At 41.6% G+C, this 18,335-nt stretch overlaps 1 long non-coding RNA gene across 1 annotated transcript; it reads left to right on the top strand.

The window, feature by feature from the left end:
* Positions 1-893: 893 nt before the first annotated feature.
* Positions 894-18,333, top strand: LOC311273105. Its single transcript, XR_014624641.1, has 3 exons — positions 894-1,400; positions 1,736-1,815; positions 17,935-18,333. It is a non-coding gene; the product is annotated as an uncharacterized lncRNA (long non-coding RNA).
* Positions 18,334-18,335: the final 2 nt, after the last annotated feature.

Genomic DNA, 18,335 nt, shown 5'->3' with positions numbered 1-18,335 from the left:
TCTCTGTGTGACGATGAGACGATGCTTTAAAATGATCATATGTAATATTTCTGAATAAAAAGGTGTAAAAACAACTTGTCCTTTGTTGTATATTTTGTTGAGCTTGTGTAAATCTGTAGTTTACTCAAGCTAATGATGCGTTTCATGTGGTCTGGAGGAATTTAGCTACTTACGCCATTTCCAGCGTAAAAGGAGGCTAATTCTCGTTCTTAGAGCAACTGGTATGGCGTATTATTCAAGATCTAAGTTAGCAATCAAGCGAATACTAACACTATTTTAAGTGCTTAGCTCACTTAGCTAACTATTCTTAAGCCTTGAATGTACCCTAGGCGCGTCAATTATTGTACGTACGCTAATTCTGCCGAGCACTGGAGGTATCGCCCTCATTCATTCCCCAGTAACCTCGTGTTAGCTGTGAGCTAGCTTAGCCAGTAATCGACTTACCTTCAAGAACTGATAAGCTAACTCTAATGTTGAATCCTCCTTTGCATGCTTGAAACATGATAAAAAAACAAAAACAAAAACAGAAACAGAAACAACGACACAATATTTAGTAGCTAGCAACCAGACGTTAGCCTAGGTAGCTAGTTAAAGGCAGACAAGGAGGCGAGTAAGAATGCAAATACAAAATGTAAATACGGAGCTTGTGTTAAGTTAAATTAAAAAATTAAAGAAAGTAATCAAGTATGAAACTGGATTTAATTCTGCTTAGAAAAAATAGTTCCCTACCTAACGTGCATGACTAATCCTGTCCGGTCGGCGCATTAATATTCAGCGACATTAACGGTCGGCGCATTAATATTTACATTAACTGCAAGCAGCCACAGGTGCGCGTGTGTCGGGAATTTACCAACGGTTTCGAACGCGGCGCAGCCAATCAGAGGCGGCGGGGCCTGAGCAAGCCGCTCCAGGATTGGCCGCTCGCTTCGAGCACTTGAGGAATGCAAACGTGGGCAAGTGCCATATTGTCCAATCAATGAGTTGGCGGCGGAGCAGCGCGGAGCTCTGTGGGAGCAGCAGTCAGTGTCGGAGCGGCAGAGGGAGCAGCATCACCGCCGTGTGTGGAGGCTCTGGAGGCGCTCAGCCATCCACCGCAGCGACGCAACTGAAATAACGCAAAGATACACCTTTTTTTTGTCGTCCTCTCCGCTGGTTTTATACGCTTTCATTGTATTGTTTTTTTTGTGTGTGTGTGTGTGTGTGTGTTGTGTGGAGAGGGAAAAACGGAGAGCGAGGCACCACTGCGGCTAAATCAATCTCCTCTTCCAGACCTGGACCTGGGAATTACAATGAAACATGTAGGTGACACATTTAATCTCTGACAGTCCAGGAAACACAACAGGATCCGAGCGAAGACGACAGAAGAAGAAGAAGAAGAAGAAGACAAAAACACAAAGCAGGTAAGAAGAAGAAGAAGAAGAAGAAACCGCGTGAACGTTAAAATAACGTGATTTGGAGGCTTGTCGTGTTTTTTCCTTGTGAACTTCAGAGCTGGTAACGTTTAGAGGAAAGGTGTCTGTGAGGCAGCTCCACGTCCTGACTCATGATGTTAACTTACAGGCGTCAGTGATGCCACATTTCCACGCGAGCCAGGGCGCATGTGTGGCACTGCAATGTTTGCGCTTTATTGTTGAGCCTCCATTGATTTATTGAGACACAAAAACAAAAAGTGTCACCTCCGCCGTGTTGTAGTTTAATTCACGCGAGCCACTGTTTTTCTTCTCCGTTTCTTCAGAGGGGGGGAAAATGGTGACGGGTGCCGCATCTATAGGTCCAGCATCCTCTCTGTGGAGCCCCTGCGTAAAAGAAAAACAGGTATTTTTTTTTTTTCTTCCTCTTTTTGCTGCCTTCATTTTGTCGGTGTTGTGCTGCTGCAGTGTGTGAGACAGACGTGAGGCTTTTGTCTCATCTTCTGCCATACATGCATACAATACACACAATACAGTAACGCCTCAGCATAATGCAACAAAACCTCCCATTTTGTGTCTCACTGTGATGCCCTGCATGCAGAAGCAGCAGCAGCCATATGGACTCACCTAGCAGCTGAACAAAAAAGAGGAATAATTGTGTGTTTCTGTATGCATGCATGTGTGTGAGAGAGAGAGAGTGTGTGTGTGTGTGTCATGAGGAAAAAAGATCACACACATGCACAAACACACTCACACTCACACACATGAGTGCCATGACTGCCTCCAACGTGAGCATAATTGCCTCATGAATGCTAATGCATCATGCTAATGCAGAAACACTGCAAACTAACTGCACTGCTGCCTCATGGGCTCACAGGTGTTGGCTAGCCTTACCTAACTTGCTGTGTGTGTGTGTGTGTGTGTGTGTGTGTGTGTGTGTGTTTGAATGCATGTGTGTAGGTGTCTGTGTAGGTGCGTGTTTGTGGATGATATCACCTTGCATATATGCTTGCAGGGCCATGTGTGGTTGAGGATGTGTTTTAGCCAGGATTTTTTTGTCGAGCTGCACACCTACACCTGCCTCACCGGGTTACTGAAGCGAGGGGTACATTAGTGAAGTGCTTCCCATGCTCCATAATTGACACAGTAAGAGTCGGGCCCGCTCGGCCACATGAAAGTTCTGGTGTGATACTTCACCTGCGGCACAGTGTGACAAAGTGAAATTTTTAAATCAGCCCGAAACACTTTTACATCTGAAAAACAATGCTCGATGGTGGATGATGTAATCTTCACATTGCATCCAGATATTTCTGCAGCCTCGCTGAAGTTTGTTAGTCGGACTGTAACAAATGATTATTTGTCAGTTAAATATCAGTAATGGAGGAAAAATGGCTGTCGAAATGTCCCAGAGCTCTGACGACGTCTTCAAAATGAACAAAAATCCAAAGATAGTCAGTTTATTAGAAGATACCTGAACCTGATGAGGTTGTAGCCAGTGAATGTTTAGCTTTTTTAAATTAAATACTTGAACTATTAATTGAAAATTGATAGAGCTCGACTGATATATCCATATATTGGTTGGCTGATATTTTTCTATCAGTATCGGCATTTATGCTGTCAGTTATGCACAATATGAAAACTTTTTTATTTCAAGCAGTAATGTAGAAAAAGAAGCTTTTTTAAAGCTGTAAAGCAGCCTGACTCTGTTACATATGTTTGTCACTAATGTTTGGTCACCATATTTGAGGGTTCTTGTGTGTTTATGGTCCACATTTTTACTAATATCGGCCCCAAAAATCAAGTATTAGTCAGGTTCTGATAATCAAAACATTGTGCTAATATGTTTTTCCATTGATCACGTTAAAGATATGATATTTGATTTTGCGAGCTGATGTTATGGAGTAAAAAGAAAAATGTAATAGCAATATATCGACCGATATATTGATATTTAATGGAGGCAGGATATTTTACAGTTTAACAATAAACACATTGTTCAAAATGACGTTAGTGCTCTGAGACAATAAGCTGCTTTTTCCGCACTATGTAAAAATCCGACAACATACACACCAATACCCATAAATCTGTGACAGGCCAATATCGCCGGTAATATCAACCGACCGATATATTGGTCGGGCTACATCACATCCAGATTTTTTTGCAATGATATCTCAGATGTGGTTATCAGACACTTGTGGCCCAGACAGGTAACGGAGGCAGGATATTTTCTCAGTTTAAAGGGGCTCTGTGGGACTTCTGTGTTGGGCTGGAAGCCGGTCTTTAGTTTATGTTAGCGGACGAGACGAGGCACTATATCAGTTGGGCTCCACTTGTGATCATTTTTGCCATTAATTGATGAATTGTTTAGTCTGTAATATGTCAGATTTTGGGGCAAAATGAACATCACATTTCTCAGAAACCAACTTAATGTTAGTCTGACATAAGTTGTTTGTTATTTTTGTGTCTAAAACTAAAATATTACATTTATAATTTGATAAAACAGGAGTAGATGGGCATGTAATGTTTATTTTCATTACTGATTAGTCCAGGAGTTATGCTTTTATTTAATTGATTAATTGTTTTGTCCATGAGATGGACAAAATCACAATTTGAGATCAAGATGTAGAAAATTGTAATTTACAGTGAAGAGTGAGAAAAGCAGCCAGTCGTCACATCCGAGAGGCTGAGACTTATTAATAATTTAACACTTTGTCTTGATAAATGGCTGAACAGATTGTCAGGATGGCAGCAGATTGATTTCCTCTTGAGCCGCAACGATTAGTTGATTGATCGATTAGTCGAAAGTCAAAAGAAAATTAGTTGCCAACTATTCTGGTAATCATTTTTCAAGCAAACATTTGCTGGTTCCAGCTTCTTAAATGTGAGGATTTGCTTCCTTTCTTTGTCTTCTATGACAGTAAATGAACAGTCTTGGGGTTTTGGAGTGTCTGCTGGACAAAAGAAGACATTTGAAGACGCCACTTTGGACTTTTTGATATTTTTATAAGAGTGAAAATAATCAGCAGATGAATCTACAAAGAAAAACAGCTTCTCAATCAAGTTGTTGTTTAATGGAATCGTCCGTCAACAATAGATGTGAGATTTCTCTGTCGGCTTCTCAGAATCATCTTGTGAAAGCAGCTCTTTCACACCGACGTCCAACACGAGGGCAGAAATCCTGTGCAGAGGAGGCAGAGAGAGATCACTGTGTGGATCCACGGCAGCCTCGACAGACCAGACTGCAGCGCGGCCACGGGACATTGTGTTTGAGTAAAGGGCCGTAGCTTACGATTATACATGCGTTTACCCCTACAGCTGAATGATCACACTTTCAAGCTGCTGGTGCGCCTATGTACGCCTACCTTTGAGTGAAATCAACAAGTTCACGCCCACTCTCTGGGGGCTGTTGAAAGGCATTCTGGGAAACGCTGGGAATCACTGACTGAAGTGGAAGCAGACGAGAAAGTGGGTACACGGAGTTGATGACAGAAGCGTTGCACATCACAGATAGATGATATAACGGTGTCAGAGTGTCAGAGGGGGGTTGTTCCTTTAAAATGTCAGCAGAGTATCCGGCTCTCGGGGGTTTATTTTCAGGTGATGTTCACCTCACTGGCAGCGTAGCGGATGACTAGAAGTTGACGCCCCTCGTTGCATGATGGGTGACTTCAGCTCGCCGGGGCCCGGTGCGCTCATTCCCCCGATGCGGTGGAGGAGGTGGATCGTCTGCAGCTTCTCCATCCATCATGGTTGTTTTATGAGTCAGCGGTGATTAATATGATAGGTGGTGTACAGGCATTCAGTGTCCCCCGGAGAAACGAGCTGGAAATGGGCGACGTACATAGACAAACGGCCTTGACTGCACCCCCGGATGTTGGAGAGTCTCAGGTGTTGACGTCATCATCGGGCTCGGGGGGGGGACGTGGGTACAAATGGCTGACGGTATTCTCGGCACACAACAGCCTTCAGGAACAAACAGTATTGTGTTTGTACCGGTTTGTACAGTGACTCCTCGTCCTGGTACTCCTCCGCTGTCATTGATGTGAGACAGAAATGTCTCTGGCTACAGGTGTGATCCAACACCTGATTCTCCTCTGATCCACTGCTGCACAAAGTGAGATGTGCACCATTAGTTATCCTGCTAAAAGGAAGAGCCATTTTTAAAAAATGTGAATGTCTGATTTTTTGGAATGACCCATTTTGTCGTCCAGCAGACGTTTTAATTAAAAGTTTCAGTCTGAATGGTGACATATGGCTGACCTGGTTGGGCTCAGTGCTGGCTGCTCTCATGTCAGCTGGGATTGTAGACGGTTATACTCGAGCAGATTCAGAGTCTAGATGGCACGACTGGAAGCTATTTAGAGTCAGTCACATGCCTTTATATGTAGAACGTACGTTATTGTTCACTGTTTGGCAGCTTTTTGGAATTAAAGTGACACGATGATGAAAATGTGGCACATTTTGCTTGTGGCAATGGCTCCTATAATTGTCTGATTGAAACTCAGTCAGTCACAGATTGAGTTTAGTGTTTGGTTAAAGCGGAAACAGTTTCCTTGTAGTTTCGCTGTTGGCGCCGTTGTTCTGCATACAGCGTTAGCAACATGGCTACCGCTAGCAGCCTGGCTCAGCGCCATGAAAAGGCAGAATAAAAGATTTACTGATGACTTACACTGACTCACTGTTACTTACTGATCAAGTAGATAAATTCTGGTTTTGAACCATCTGAAGTCCCAGTGGTGAGAGGAAACACTTTTCAGCAAGGGAGCAGACTTTGACACAACACCAGAGCGCTCTCCGTGGACTGAATACCCGTCTGTTCACTCGGTTTCTGTCATTTCTTTGCCTTCTCCAACAGTTTCCACTGTTTTTTTCCAGTTGTTCCACTGTTGGAAAACGATGCCTCATCCTGTTTTGGTTCGTGATGGCAGATACGCTTTCTTTGCGCTGTAATTCGTCCTTCGTTTTTCGTCCGTTGGTTGGTTGGTCAACTGGATTACACAAAAACTACTGAACAGATTTCCACAAAACTTGGATGTTGGATGAGTCTCAGCCCAGATTAGACCCCATTAACTTTTGTTGTGGATCCAGGAATCTTTTCTGAATTTCTTTAACATTACACGATGGGACGTCTTATGAAATTTTTATTAATTTCTCAGGTAGTGATGCACGGACCTTGATGGAAAAAAGCAGGCATATTTAAGTGGCTGGTATCTGAGTAAAATCCGGATATAGCAGATTTAAATGTGATTTATTTGATTCAGGATTAGGCTCGACTGTTTGGTCTTGGTAAAGGTACGCACTCATCTTGTTTAACATTTCTGTTTTTCAGCATTTAGAGACAAACTGAGTGACATCATACAGCCAATTTAAAAAAAAAGAGGTTTACTCTCATATTTTAGATCCAGCTTGTACAGATTTCTCATTTAATCCGAAGAGATTTGGTGATCATATTGCTCACCAACCCCATGTTGACTTTATCTGGTATCTTTCCACCAGTTTTTTTGTCTCTGTTTTCTCGGGCAGACACTTGGCAGCGCTGACTGTTGTTACAAAGATTGTTTGTTGACTTGTTTTGTCGATTCTGCTTGCCAGTGTCAGTGTCTCAGCAAGGCAGAGCAACCAGCAAGTGCCACTGTTCAAGCTGAAACTATTTACCAAGCGGTTAGTCATCGCACTCGGGCCTGGACTGAAAACGCTCCTCGCTGGACCGACACCTTCCAGTTGGCTGTGAGGGAGGTGCAGCTCCGAGAGGCCTTTTTTTTTGTTTTTTTATTTTCCCCCGGTCGTATTAACCACCTTCAACAGACGGGCCAGCGCGGCGACATCCCGCTGCTGCACATACATGACAGCTAAACATTATGTTTAATTCACGCCTTCTGAAGCTGTCACTAAGAGAAATTACACCACTGTTCCCATAGAAAGGGAATAATTAACGCCTAGATCAGATTGACTAATTATACAGCTGATAATTATTTGAAAGAAATATTCAGAGAGGTTTCGCAGGCCGGCAGCGTCGGGACTAACGGAGCAAAGAAATGTGATTTCTATGAGATGTCTCACACACAGTGGCTGTCGCTTTCTGCTTCACAGTTAACATGAGAGCATATGGTGTCATAAACTGAGCGAGCGTGATGCAGTCAATGACAACATTTACATATCACGCTCTGGACACACACACACACACACCCTGTCTGTATTGATTAAACATTTGCTGATTGATTAAACACTTATTCCACTAAGTTACTTTACAGAATGATTGTTTGCTTTTTTTTTAGCACCTCTCACTCTGTTCGTCCTCAGATTATATTTGCTTGTTGGGTTCATTGCGTCCCTGCTCGTCTAGACTCTTGCAGCTGCATCTTGAGCAGCTCCTTTTGGTATTTGTTCATATCTGTGAGGCTTTGTCGGGCCGGTACAGTCGTAAGCAGAGCTTCTGTGTTGCTGCTTCTGTTTTTTTAATTTGGTAAACATACTTTGGACTGAAGCTCACCAGACTCAGAATTTTTCATAATTACTGGGTGCTGCATGCTCAAGTAACAAATAATTAAATATCCAGGAGTGAGATCCAGTTCTGCTAATTTATTCAGCACAAGCAGCGACATTTTATTAATAAATGATTCAGTAAGTAACAACAGTGAAGAGGGGACTTATTATGTCTCCCATACTCTGTATATATCCCATATTAAGTTTTCTTACCTGGTGAACCGACTGAACGAACTTAAGGGCATGTTTAGTAGCATAATGGGTGAAAGCACTTGTTGTATCTTGTTGTTTTAGCTCTGGATAGGTTTAACAAAAGATTCTGTTCAGTTTCATTGTGGGAAATGTAGGATCCAGGGATTGAAAGTCAGGATATCTCAGCCTCTGTTGCGTTGATTTCAAACATTTTGCTGTATAGGAGCAAAGACATGACCGTTGTCGAAGACGTCTACGTACTGTGTTGCAGAGATGTCTACTGAAGTTAGCATGGAACAGGCCAGTTGACTGTGTTCTGTTGCATGCAGCTACAAGTCCAGTATTGTGAGCGGGAGTAAGCAGTTATGCTACTATATACTCTATGCTATCCTTAAAGGTTTGGAGCTACCATCTCTTACTAATTACACCTTAAATCTGTCCTAAAGTCCCCTAACGTGATAGAAATGCAACACTGAATTGCTGCAGTTACCCTTTAAAACGTGCATCTGTTGGTTTCAGTGTGTTCGTGTGTGTCTACTTAACACTCAGTTAACTATTCAGTTGTGCTCAGCCTGATTAATTCAGTCCCGTGTGAGGCTTTGTCGAGTCGCAGACCTTTTTACTTCAGTCACATAAACGGGAGCATTGTGTTGAGATTCTGCAAGGTGAGTAGTCGGACTTGAAGAACTTTCTTTTTTGTCTGAAGAAAATGTCAACAATGCATAAAAATAGCAGGGAAATATGGTGAAAGCTGCAGAGCTGACTTTGTGGTTAATAAAACCTGAACGTTTTGTGCAGCTACAGAGGAGAGGCTGTGAAAACGCTTTGGGCAAAAATCAGTCAGCAGTTAGCTTTTCATCAATGTCTTTTAAAGTAAGTTTTTGTTTTCTGCACCTCACACCGCCCCGAAACACTGCGAGCAAGTCTCTTGATGTGAGTTATTGGATTTTAAATGGTGTCTGTCTTCAGGAAGTGGGGCAGGATGTTATGCAGGGACAGACTATGTAAAAGTAGGCCAGTCGGACCAGAGCTCCTATAAAGCAGTTTTGTGAAAATCTTCAGATCCTTGACACAAATTAAATCTGCTTTAAAGGCGTGAACTCCTTCAAGTCACACCTGACGCAGGTTTCCACGCTTGTTGCTGCGGTTAAAATGTTGCAGGTGTTCGGATCAGAGTAGAACAATGTGAGGTGTTGTGTGTTTGTTATGTGTTATGTATCCTTACTGACATACCGTGATGTAACAACTAAATATTCACCGAGGGGTCACGCAGTTGTTCAGATCGCGATGTGGTTTTAGTCTGAAGAAGATTTGATCGTGTCAGACAGATGATTTTGGAGAATCTACAGTTATCACAACCTTTTTTTCAGTGTTTTATAGTAATAATCTGAATCTGCAAAGTAACCAGTACCTAAAGTTATCAGAAAATGTGAAGGAGTAGAAGTGTAAAGTAGCAGAAAGTGGTTTCAAATATTGATTATTGGTCTCCTTGATTACTAATAATCAGTATCAGCATCGGCCCCAGCACTTAGAATAACCAACATGAACAGCTGCTTGTGTTTAGACAATATTCAGAGTTTGAGAACTTGAATGAACAAAAGGTTGGGAGGCTAAAGATGGTTGTAGTAGGTAGCAGTAAGGTGTTGGAAAAAAGTATTGGTGTGGATACGGTGTGGACACTGTCCTGTGTCTAAACTACTGTGGCTTTTGGTAAAGCTGCAGCGATTAGTCGATTGGTCGATGGCCAGAAAATTAATCATTAATCGACTGAGATGCCAAAAAGTACAAACATAAGAATATGCTGCTTATTTTGGTCTAATAATTATTTGTTTTTGGACTGTTGGTTGGACAAAACAAGGACACAAAGTCACTTTGGGATCTTGGATATTGTGATCAGAGTTTATCACTGTTTTCAAATATTTTCTAAACCAAACCAAAGATTCACTGGTTTCTGTGTCTCAGCTGTGAGGATTTGCTGTTCTTCTCTGTATTTTGTCATTTTAAACTTAATATCTTGTGAGTTTTGGAGAGCTGCTTCAGGAATAAACAAGCGCCTTGGGAGAGTTTATGGTAATTTTCAGAAATGTTATAGTTGAAATAATCAATAATGGAAATAATAGTTGCAGCCTGAGTTTCTGTTTTAGCTGCAACAGTTTGGCTTGTAATCAAAGTCATATTTCTCGTTCTTCCTGCACAGTGGCCGTTCTTGTGTTGTTTTAATTTTTGGGGGAGTATTTGTTTTTTAAATCTGATTACATCTGATGTAAAGTTCATGAAAGTGGACTTGAAAATGACAAAACAGCCCAAACTCATTAAATGACTGACTGTTGGTGTTCAGCCCACCAAACAGCAGATTACTCAACTCCTGCTGAAATAAATCGTTGTGACATTATGTGGCGTCATTCTGATGAGAGTTAATGGACGCCCGGGCCTCCTGTAATACTCCTCGCTCCGCACTATCATCTGAAAACTGGGCTGCATTAATGGATTTTTATTTTTAAACTAGTTTTATTCCACCGCCGCATCACTGTGTCAGGACCAAGGGCAGTGCATTGACCTTTACGGACAGAGTTCACAGCAGTGACGCCTCTCCCAGCCTCGCCTCAGTCCATGTTACAATACAGAGCCATACTGTTGCTGCTGCTGCTGCTACATGCCCTTATGCACTGGCACATTTCCCAGCATGCTTCAGAGAGGGAGGGAGGGAGGGAGGGAGGGAGTGGGGGTGAATGGAGATGAGAGGAAGGGTTGAGAGTGGGGTTAAAGAAGAGAAAAGAAATGGGAGTGAAGACGAGGAAGATGGTGAATGAAGAAGAGGAGATTCATATAAAAACGACAGCCCACCGCCGGCGTCGATCTGGACGCCGGCCAGCAGGATCGACGGACCTTTTTATTGTGTACGTGTGCGCGTCCTGTGTGTGTGTTTTTTTCTGTAACATAACACAAAGAGCGTCAGAGTACGAACCACAGGAACAAACGTCTTTTATTTTTTCCTTTTCTCCTCCTCTTGTTGTTTTTTTGTTTTTTTTTCTTCTTCTTCTTTCTCTCTTTTCAATGCTGCAGTGCTATTCTGAGAGAGACGCTTCAGCCCACGCACTGCCAGAGAGGGAGGGAGTGAATGGATGGAGGGATGAAGTCAGGAGAGATGGTTGTGTGTGTGTGCATGTGTGTGTGCATGTGTGTGTTATGGGGTGGGGGAGTGTGTTGCACTAACTAACTGTCAGGGGGGCTTCTGTGTCTGTAAAGCTCATGTGTTCCTGCGAGGGGAGGTCAGGCAGGCACGTATACCGTATACTGTACACACTCACGTATACATGTGCGTATTGGGGCCCGGCTATACGCTGGAAATCGATGTTTACATATTAATAATGCGTTTCCGATATCGATACGTAACGCTAAATGGCACATGTATGCATAATCAATTTGGTGTTCAATGCATGGGACTCTACTGTAATGCATTACATCACTCTCTCTTTTAGGGCTGCAGCTAACGATTGTTTTCATTATTGATTAACCTTTCAGTTACCCTGGTTATTAATTCATGAATTGTTTGGTCAGGAAGATATCAGGTCGTAGTAAAAAAGAAGTTTATTTTGTACGAGCGACAGTCAGAAATTATTAGTAGATGCAACAACTTGTCGATTAAGCGATTAAATGTCAATTTTATTAATATATTAATCGTTTCAGGCAATTTTTTAAGCAAAAATGTCAAACATTTGCTGGGTTCAGGTCTTTTAATGTAAAGGATTTGCTCCTTTGTCATTTATGTAAGTTAGTAAAGGTTTTGGACTGTTGATTTGACAAAAGAAACAATCTGAAGATGTCAGTTTGAGCTCGGGGAAAATGTGATGAGCGTTTTTCACAATTATTTGACATTTTACAGACAAAACGTGAAAATAATCAGCAGATGAATCGATAATAAAAAATAATTGGGAGCTGCAACCTCCCAACGTCCAAATAATTTTAATTTAAATTGACTTAAAACACAGTAAAGTGACATCTAAGGACGGAGGACTGAAAAAATAAATATATAAATAAACTCCATGAACCACTGTGATTGACAGCCCACTCATTTGTATAATGATGCAGAAAGACATAAATAAATGTGAAAAGAAAACTCAAAAATAAATAATGATAAATAGAACAAATAATAAAGACATGTATAAATATTTAGATAAATACATTTACAATGGAGAAATAAATTAAATTAAGTTTAAAACAGAAACACCAATTTATGCCACATTTAATACATTAATTATTACCTGAATTTATATTGTTTTTGGTGCATGTTAATTTGTTTATTGAACCTTTTATTCAGCTGTATCAGTCCTCCGTACGTAAGGAGCTGTGAACAGTGAGTGTTTGACATTTTTGTTGATAAATTACCAAAACGATAACATCAGTTATCTAAATTATCATTTGATTTTCTCTCTCAGACTCATTTTTGTAATACTTTACTTTTTAGACGTGTGAAACAACGACTTAAATAACTTATATTCTTATAATTCGTCACAATTTGCTTGGAACTATTAAATTATCACATCACCTTCATAAAGACGTAACGGGCAGATATTTACATTAACGATTGATTAATCACGACAGCGTCGTCCCTCTGTGAGTCGGGTAATGTCCATACGTCCTCTGTGAACTGTAGGTCGTCCGGTTCTCCGTAAACGAGGCTGAACGTGGCCGAGAGTCGACAGACTGGCACCACATCTCTGAATGTTTGAATCACTCAGGGAAGCATTACTCATACGCTCAGGTTTTGTAACACACGGGGCTTAAAATAACTGCAGTTTGAAGTCGATTTTCTTTGGGATTACTGCACTTTGTATACATTACTGTACATGAGAATAGATTCAGAGGGAGCTGTTAATGGACGCTAATGTTACATAAATCAGTGCATAAAGGAAATGAAGGAGTTTCTCACATCGGAGGGAAAACCCACAACGGGAGTGTGGACGGTGGTGACACAGGTCCAGGAAGATCTGAGGAGACAAAATATGGATATATTTTAATATTTTTATTGGCTTTAGTCCTGAATTAACTGAGCAGTCGATCAAGGAAAATGTATCCTCAAGGATTCATTGTCAGTTTGGAAGTGAAAGGGCTAAAAATGTTCAGGTTCCAACATTAATGTGAGTATTTGCTGGTTTTTATTCTTTATCGTTATAAAGTGAATGTTTGACTGTTGCGGTTCGTTTCCTCAGGATCTGTATTTCCTCAGCTGAGGCTGAGTAGCGTTAAATAACTTGACTTCGATACCGCTTCCTAAATTATACTTTTGTTGATACCAGTTTTATGAAATCTGTTTTAACAAAGGATGACATTACTCATACTTGTGCTGAGCGCGTCTCTGGGCGTCACCTATTTTTTTTTTTTTTCCCCTGCATACCTTGAGACAGCCAATCACCAGCACTATATGATTTTGCCACATCAAGCATGATTCATGCTCATTGGCTCACTGACGCTGATCAGATTAACTCCTTGGATACTGAAATTTGGTATCAAAAGACAAGACATTTATTTAGTCGGTGCCGTAAAAGTTTGACACCCGACATTAGGTCAAGGCTACTTTATGCAAATCAGGGACTTTCAGCGTCACTCGCCGCCTCTGGAAAATCCTAAAAAAACATAAAGAAACCAACCAAGACGGATTATTTTGCACTTGAAATGTCTTTAGAAACACATTTCGTTGAGCTTTTTTCACATTATAAAAGATTGATTTCCAAACAAGTCGCCACGTTGGTGCAGTTTAAAATCCCAGAGCAGACAACTGGGAGTGTTTGTGTTGTTAAAGGAGGGCGACAGTCAAGCATCCGATGCTGGGAATTACCATGATCCCCTTGCGCCCCCATGGACACGTAGCATTACTTAGACAAAGAAGACTTTTTTGTAGTTTTGTTGAATAAATGAAAACAACTAATCAAGAATATAGTTTCACTTTGTGTCATTTCCTGCCAGTACAGGTAGACAAACTGCTAAAAGAAATATATAAAATGAGAAATGTGTAAAATATCACGTTGTATGCTATGGAAATGGTGCAGATCTATAGTATACCACAGTATTCTGGCAGATTGTGTTGGCAGGGAGTCGGAGCAGCAGGCATACGGGCAGCAAGACTAATCCATACATGTGTGCAGCACACACAGCAAGACAAGTGGCCGAGCTCAGCAGGCACACAGGCATGTAAGCCACCAGCCATGCAGGCATATACATGAAGATGGTTGACATGGAGGACAGGCAGGTTACTGTAGAGGCTGAAACACGCAGCAAAGGTCTTACTTCTTTCTTAATGTGTCGGCTCGGCTGCATAATTGCTCTTTACATCCATCTATCACCCGACAAAGTTTTATATTCATGTAAACGAGCAGCGAGTTTCATGTGAGAAATGTGTCATTAGTGGGTGTTAAAGTGTTATTTGAGCACATCGCTGCACTTTCTCACAGTGGGGTTGTCCCACATGCACAGACGCTTAGATTAATTCAGAATAACAAGCAGGAATATCCTTTTTAATAAACACAGTCATAATGAAATGAAAATCCCATTACTGTGACTTCCTGAGCGGTGTTATCTTCAGTGTTATCTCACTGTGTCTCAGTATAAAAACAAGAATTAAAGCAGCCAATAAAGCTGTCACAGAGATGTTTGAGCAGTCCCACCTCTCCCCCTCACATCCTGTTTTAACAAGAGATAACATCACATTCAGGAAGAAGAATGCACTCGGCATGCCGTCCTGGTGCATCTCTGAATAAACTCATGAATTCAGCGTTTCGAGGATGCACTCGGGTGGACTGTTTGTGTTAGCTACGTGCACTTTAATTGGCTTTACTGGCTATTTGGGTTAAATTCATTAGATTAAGTCTGAAACCTGCAGACGCACGTTCCTCGATCAACCCACGAACGTGCATTAATCTGCAATTTCTGCCGTTTTTACTCGTGTTGAATCGATGCACTTATTGCCTCGAAAGCCGGTGGAAGTTCAGCTGTTTGTCAGCAGGGGCTTCTTAATTACGACATCTGAGCAAGCGGGTCGGAAAAGCCCCCTGAGGGCGGAGATACACTGATGTGAAGCCAGGCTGTCAGGGCAGCAGAGCGCCCCGAACTTTCCAGCAGAGAGGACCGGGTCTATTTAGGTTACTGTGATTCAGGAAATAGTTCCCGTCAACCCTCCCGACCCTGGAATCAGAACATCCTGTTCTCGTATATTTTTCTCCTCCACTTGAGCTCATCTCGCTCCTCTCTGTTGTTTACTACTTGATGAATATTCTCATCCTCTGCGATCGGCCTCTGATGCTGCATGTTTTCGGCCTTGAGACTCTGATGCTGCCGTCGGCTGCAGGTGATGCCGCCGCTCCAGTGACTGATCTCTTCTTTAGCTAGACGTGGGATTTGAAATATGAAAGGACATTTCCTGCACAGGGATAACAGGCAGAGACGAGAGATTATGATAATCTCAGTTGTTTGAAAAAAATGAACCTGTAAGTCTCAGGCTCACTGGTGCGACCAATGAAAATTGTTTAGTCGCGCTCGACAGATTTTTGGGTCCATGTGCGACCGAAGTATTTCCTCCCTGGAGCCCTGTGTATGTCAGTCCATCACTTAGTATCTGATGATAACCACTTGGTCATTGATGGGGCTGTGCAGTATATTAATATCGTGTAATTATTGTGATATTTGATCATATAACTTCTTCTTATTAGTTCATCAGGATTCCCTTGGGCTGACGTTAGCTCAGGGCTGGGTTGTATATTTTTATATATCGTCATCGTGATGTGAGACTTTTCATCATCTTAGAAGTTGGATATCGTTGAATCATGAGCAGCATTAGTGTTGTCTTCTCCTGGTTTTTTAAGGCTAAGTGATGTCATTCTCTGAACTTACTGGACTGTTTCTACTTGTTCTTGTGCTCGTCTTTACTCTCTTAGTCATTATAACAACATTACTGAAGATTATTGGTCAGAAAAATCATTGAAAGTGAAACTACCAAGAGTCATCTCTACAATGTTGTTGCAATACCGATAATGAAGTAGGACCTCTTTTGTAAAAAATATTGTAGTATTTGATTTTGTTGCAAGCCATGTGATTGTTGTCTTTTCCTGTTTTTTTAAGGCTTTTTTAAAGCTAATGTTGTCGCAGTATCGACAAAGTAAAAGTATTTTTTTAAAAACGGCCATATACACACTTTTTTTTTGCAGTGAAGCCTCTAATATGGTTGTCAAGCACTTTTTCACAGTTTCACATTAAAGTTTATTGTCTAAAATTGTAAAGCAGTAAATTTCACTGCAAATTTAATCGTTATAAATTACTCCAAGCATCTTTTTCTGCATTATTGTCTCTAAAATATTGCACATAACGTACAGCATTTACACTGATACTGATATATCTATATGAACATGGAGTTGCAGGAGAGAGCGTACCACAGATAGACGACAACCATCTTTGTATAGTGCACAAATATGATGTGCCCCAGACCCAGACATCAACATCATCCTTGAAAAGTTCTGCAGACTTGAGGTGGAAAACGCTGCCGGGCATCGCTTAGTATCACAGCAGCCAGAGGTCACTGAAGTTACTCCGCACATGAAGTTCACGGTGATTTTAGATAAATAAGAGTACGAGGACGTCAGGATCTGGGTTGTGAGATTTTTCCTGACAGCAGTGTTATGCTGCACCCCTCCCACTCCTGTAGCTGCAGGCCTCATTTTGTAAACAGAACACACACACACACACACACACACACACACACACACACACACACACACACACACACACACACACACACACACACACATCTGTGGTCTCTCTCTCCTCTGTCCTTCTGTCAGATGACTCCATATGGCAGCTGTCATGTCGCCTGCTCTCCTTTTATCAAAGTCAGACCACGGCTGCTCCCATCTCCTCTGTCAGCTGATGTTTTATATACACAAGTGTGTGTGAAGTGTGTGTATATATGTGTGTGTGTGTTTTGTAGGAGCGAGTATACGTGCTGTACATCCCCCAGTAAAAGCAGAATTTCAGGTTTAATCAGGCATTAAAGAAGCTGCACTGGAAGCTGCTCAAGGCGAGTGTATTATATAAAATCACCTCCCGGCGGAAACCACAGCATTCCTAATGACAGACTTCCTGTGCAACATACTGGTGTGTGTGTGTGTGTGTGTGTGTGTGTGTGTGTGTGTGTGTTAGATTGTTGTCCTCATTCTCACCTGTTTGGTTTTTCTTTAAGACACCACAGAGCAGCTGCAGTAATAACCATGAATGAGCAGTTTACTGACATCACATTACAGGATTTCTGGGTAATCCTCTTCTCTTGCTGCCATTTTGAGGCGTATTACAGCTTGAAATATGTCTTTATGTTACACCAAAGACTCCCATACAGATACTTACTTTCAGGCACCTCAGTCAAATGATGGATTCATCGGTTTAAGTGATTTTTTTAGAGGAAATTACTCAAAATACTCTGATTCTAGCTTCTAAAATGTGAATATTTTCTGGTTTCTTTCCTCCTCTATGACTGTACACTGAATATCTTCAGATTGTGGACAAAACAAGACATGTGAGGACGTCAACTAACCAAGAAAACAATGAAAATAAACATTAATTGCAGACATTAACTAGCTTAGATATGTGAAACCTATCCATCCACTTCCCGAAAATATATCAGAAAGAAATATTCATACTGGAGCAAACGTCTTAATCTGTGCACCAGCATGTCAGATATCAGTTCAGTGCTCACAAGCTGTTTAGTAAAGAAGTTTTGGCATTATAATATTTCTCTACATCAGCGTAACCAGCCACAGCGAGCTACACGCCTCCTCACTGACGCTCTGGTTGCTGTGTTCTTGTCTTGCAGTGTGAACGACTGGATGTAAACCTGTGAGAGAACGAAAAACGTGGATCTCAACCGGACCGTCCCTGCACCACATGGAGGTTTTCTGGGGGATTTTCTCAGCCGAGGCTCCTCAATAACTCTTCATCCTCCTCCTTCAACTATTTTTACTTTCCTTGTCGTCGTCGGGGACAGAGGTCACGCACACCTCTTCCCCTTCTCGTCCGCCGTTTTGTTCTAAGCAAGACCAAAACCAGGTGCCAAACTGACTGTGTCAAGAGACGAAGCAAAAAAAAAATCATCATCAAGAGTTTATTTAACCATTTAGTAACTAAAGTACAGCTTTATCTCCCCGTATACACACAGACACATTCCAGCATCCCGCATCCCATTAAAACACGGTCATCACAGCATATTGAAGAGAA

Source organism: Pagrus pagrus (genome assembly GCF_965226575.1).
Source record: "Pagrus pagrus genome assembly, chromosome: 17".
NCBI lineage: Eukaryota > Metazoa > Chordata > Actinopteri > Spariformes > Sparidae > Pagrus > Pagrus pagrus.
This window is presented reverse-complemented; position numbering and strand designations above follow the sequence as displayed.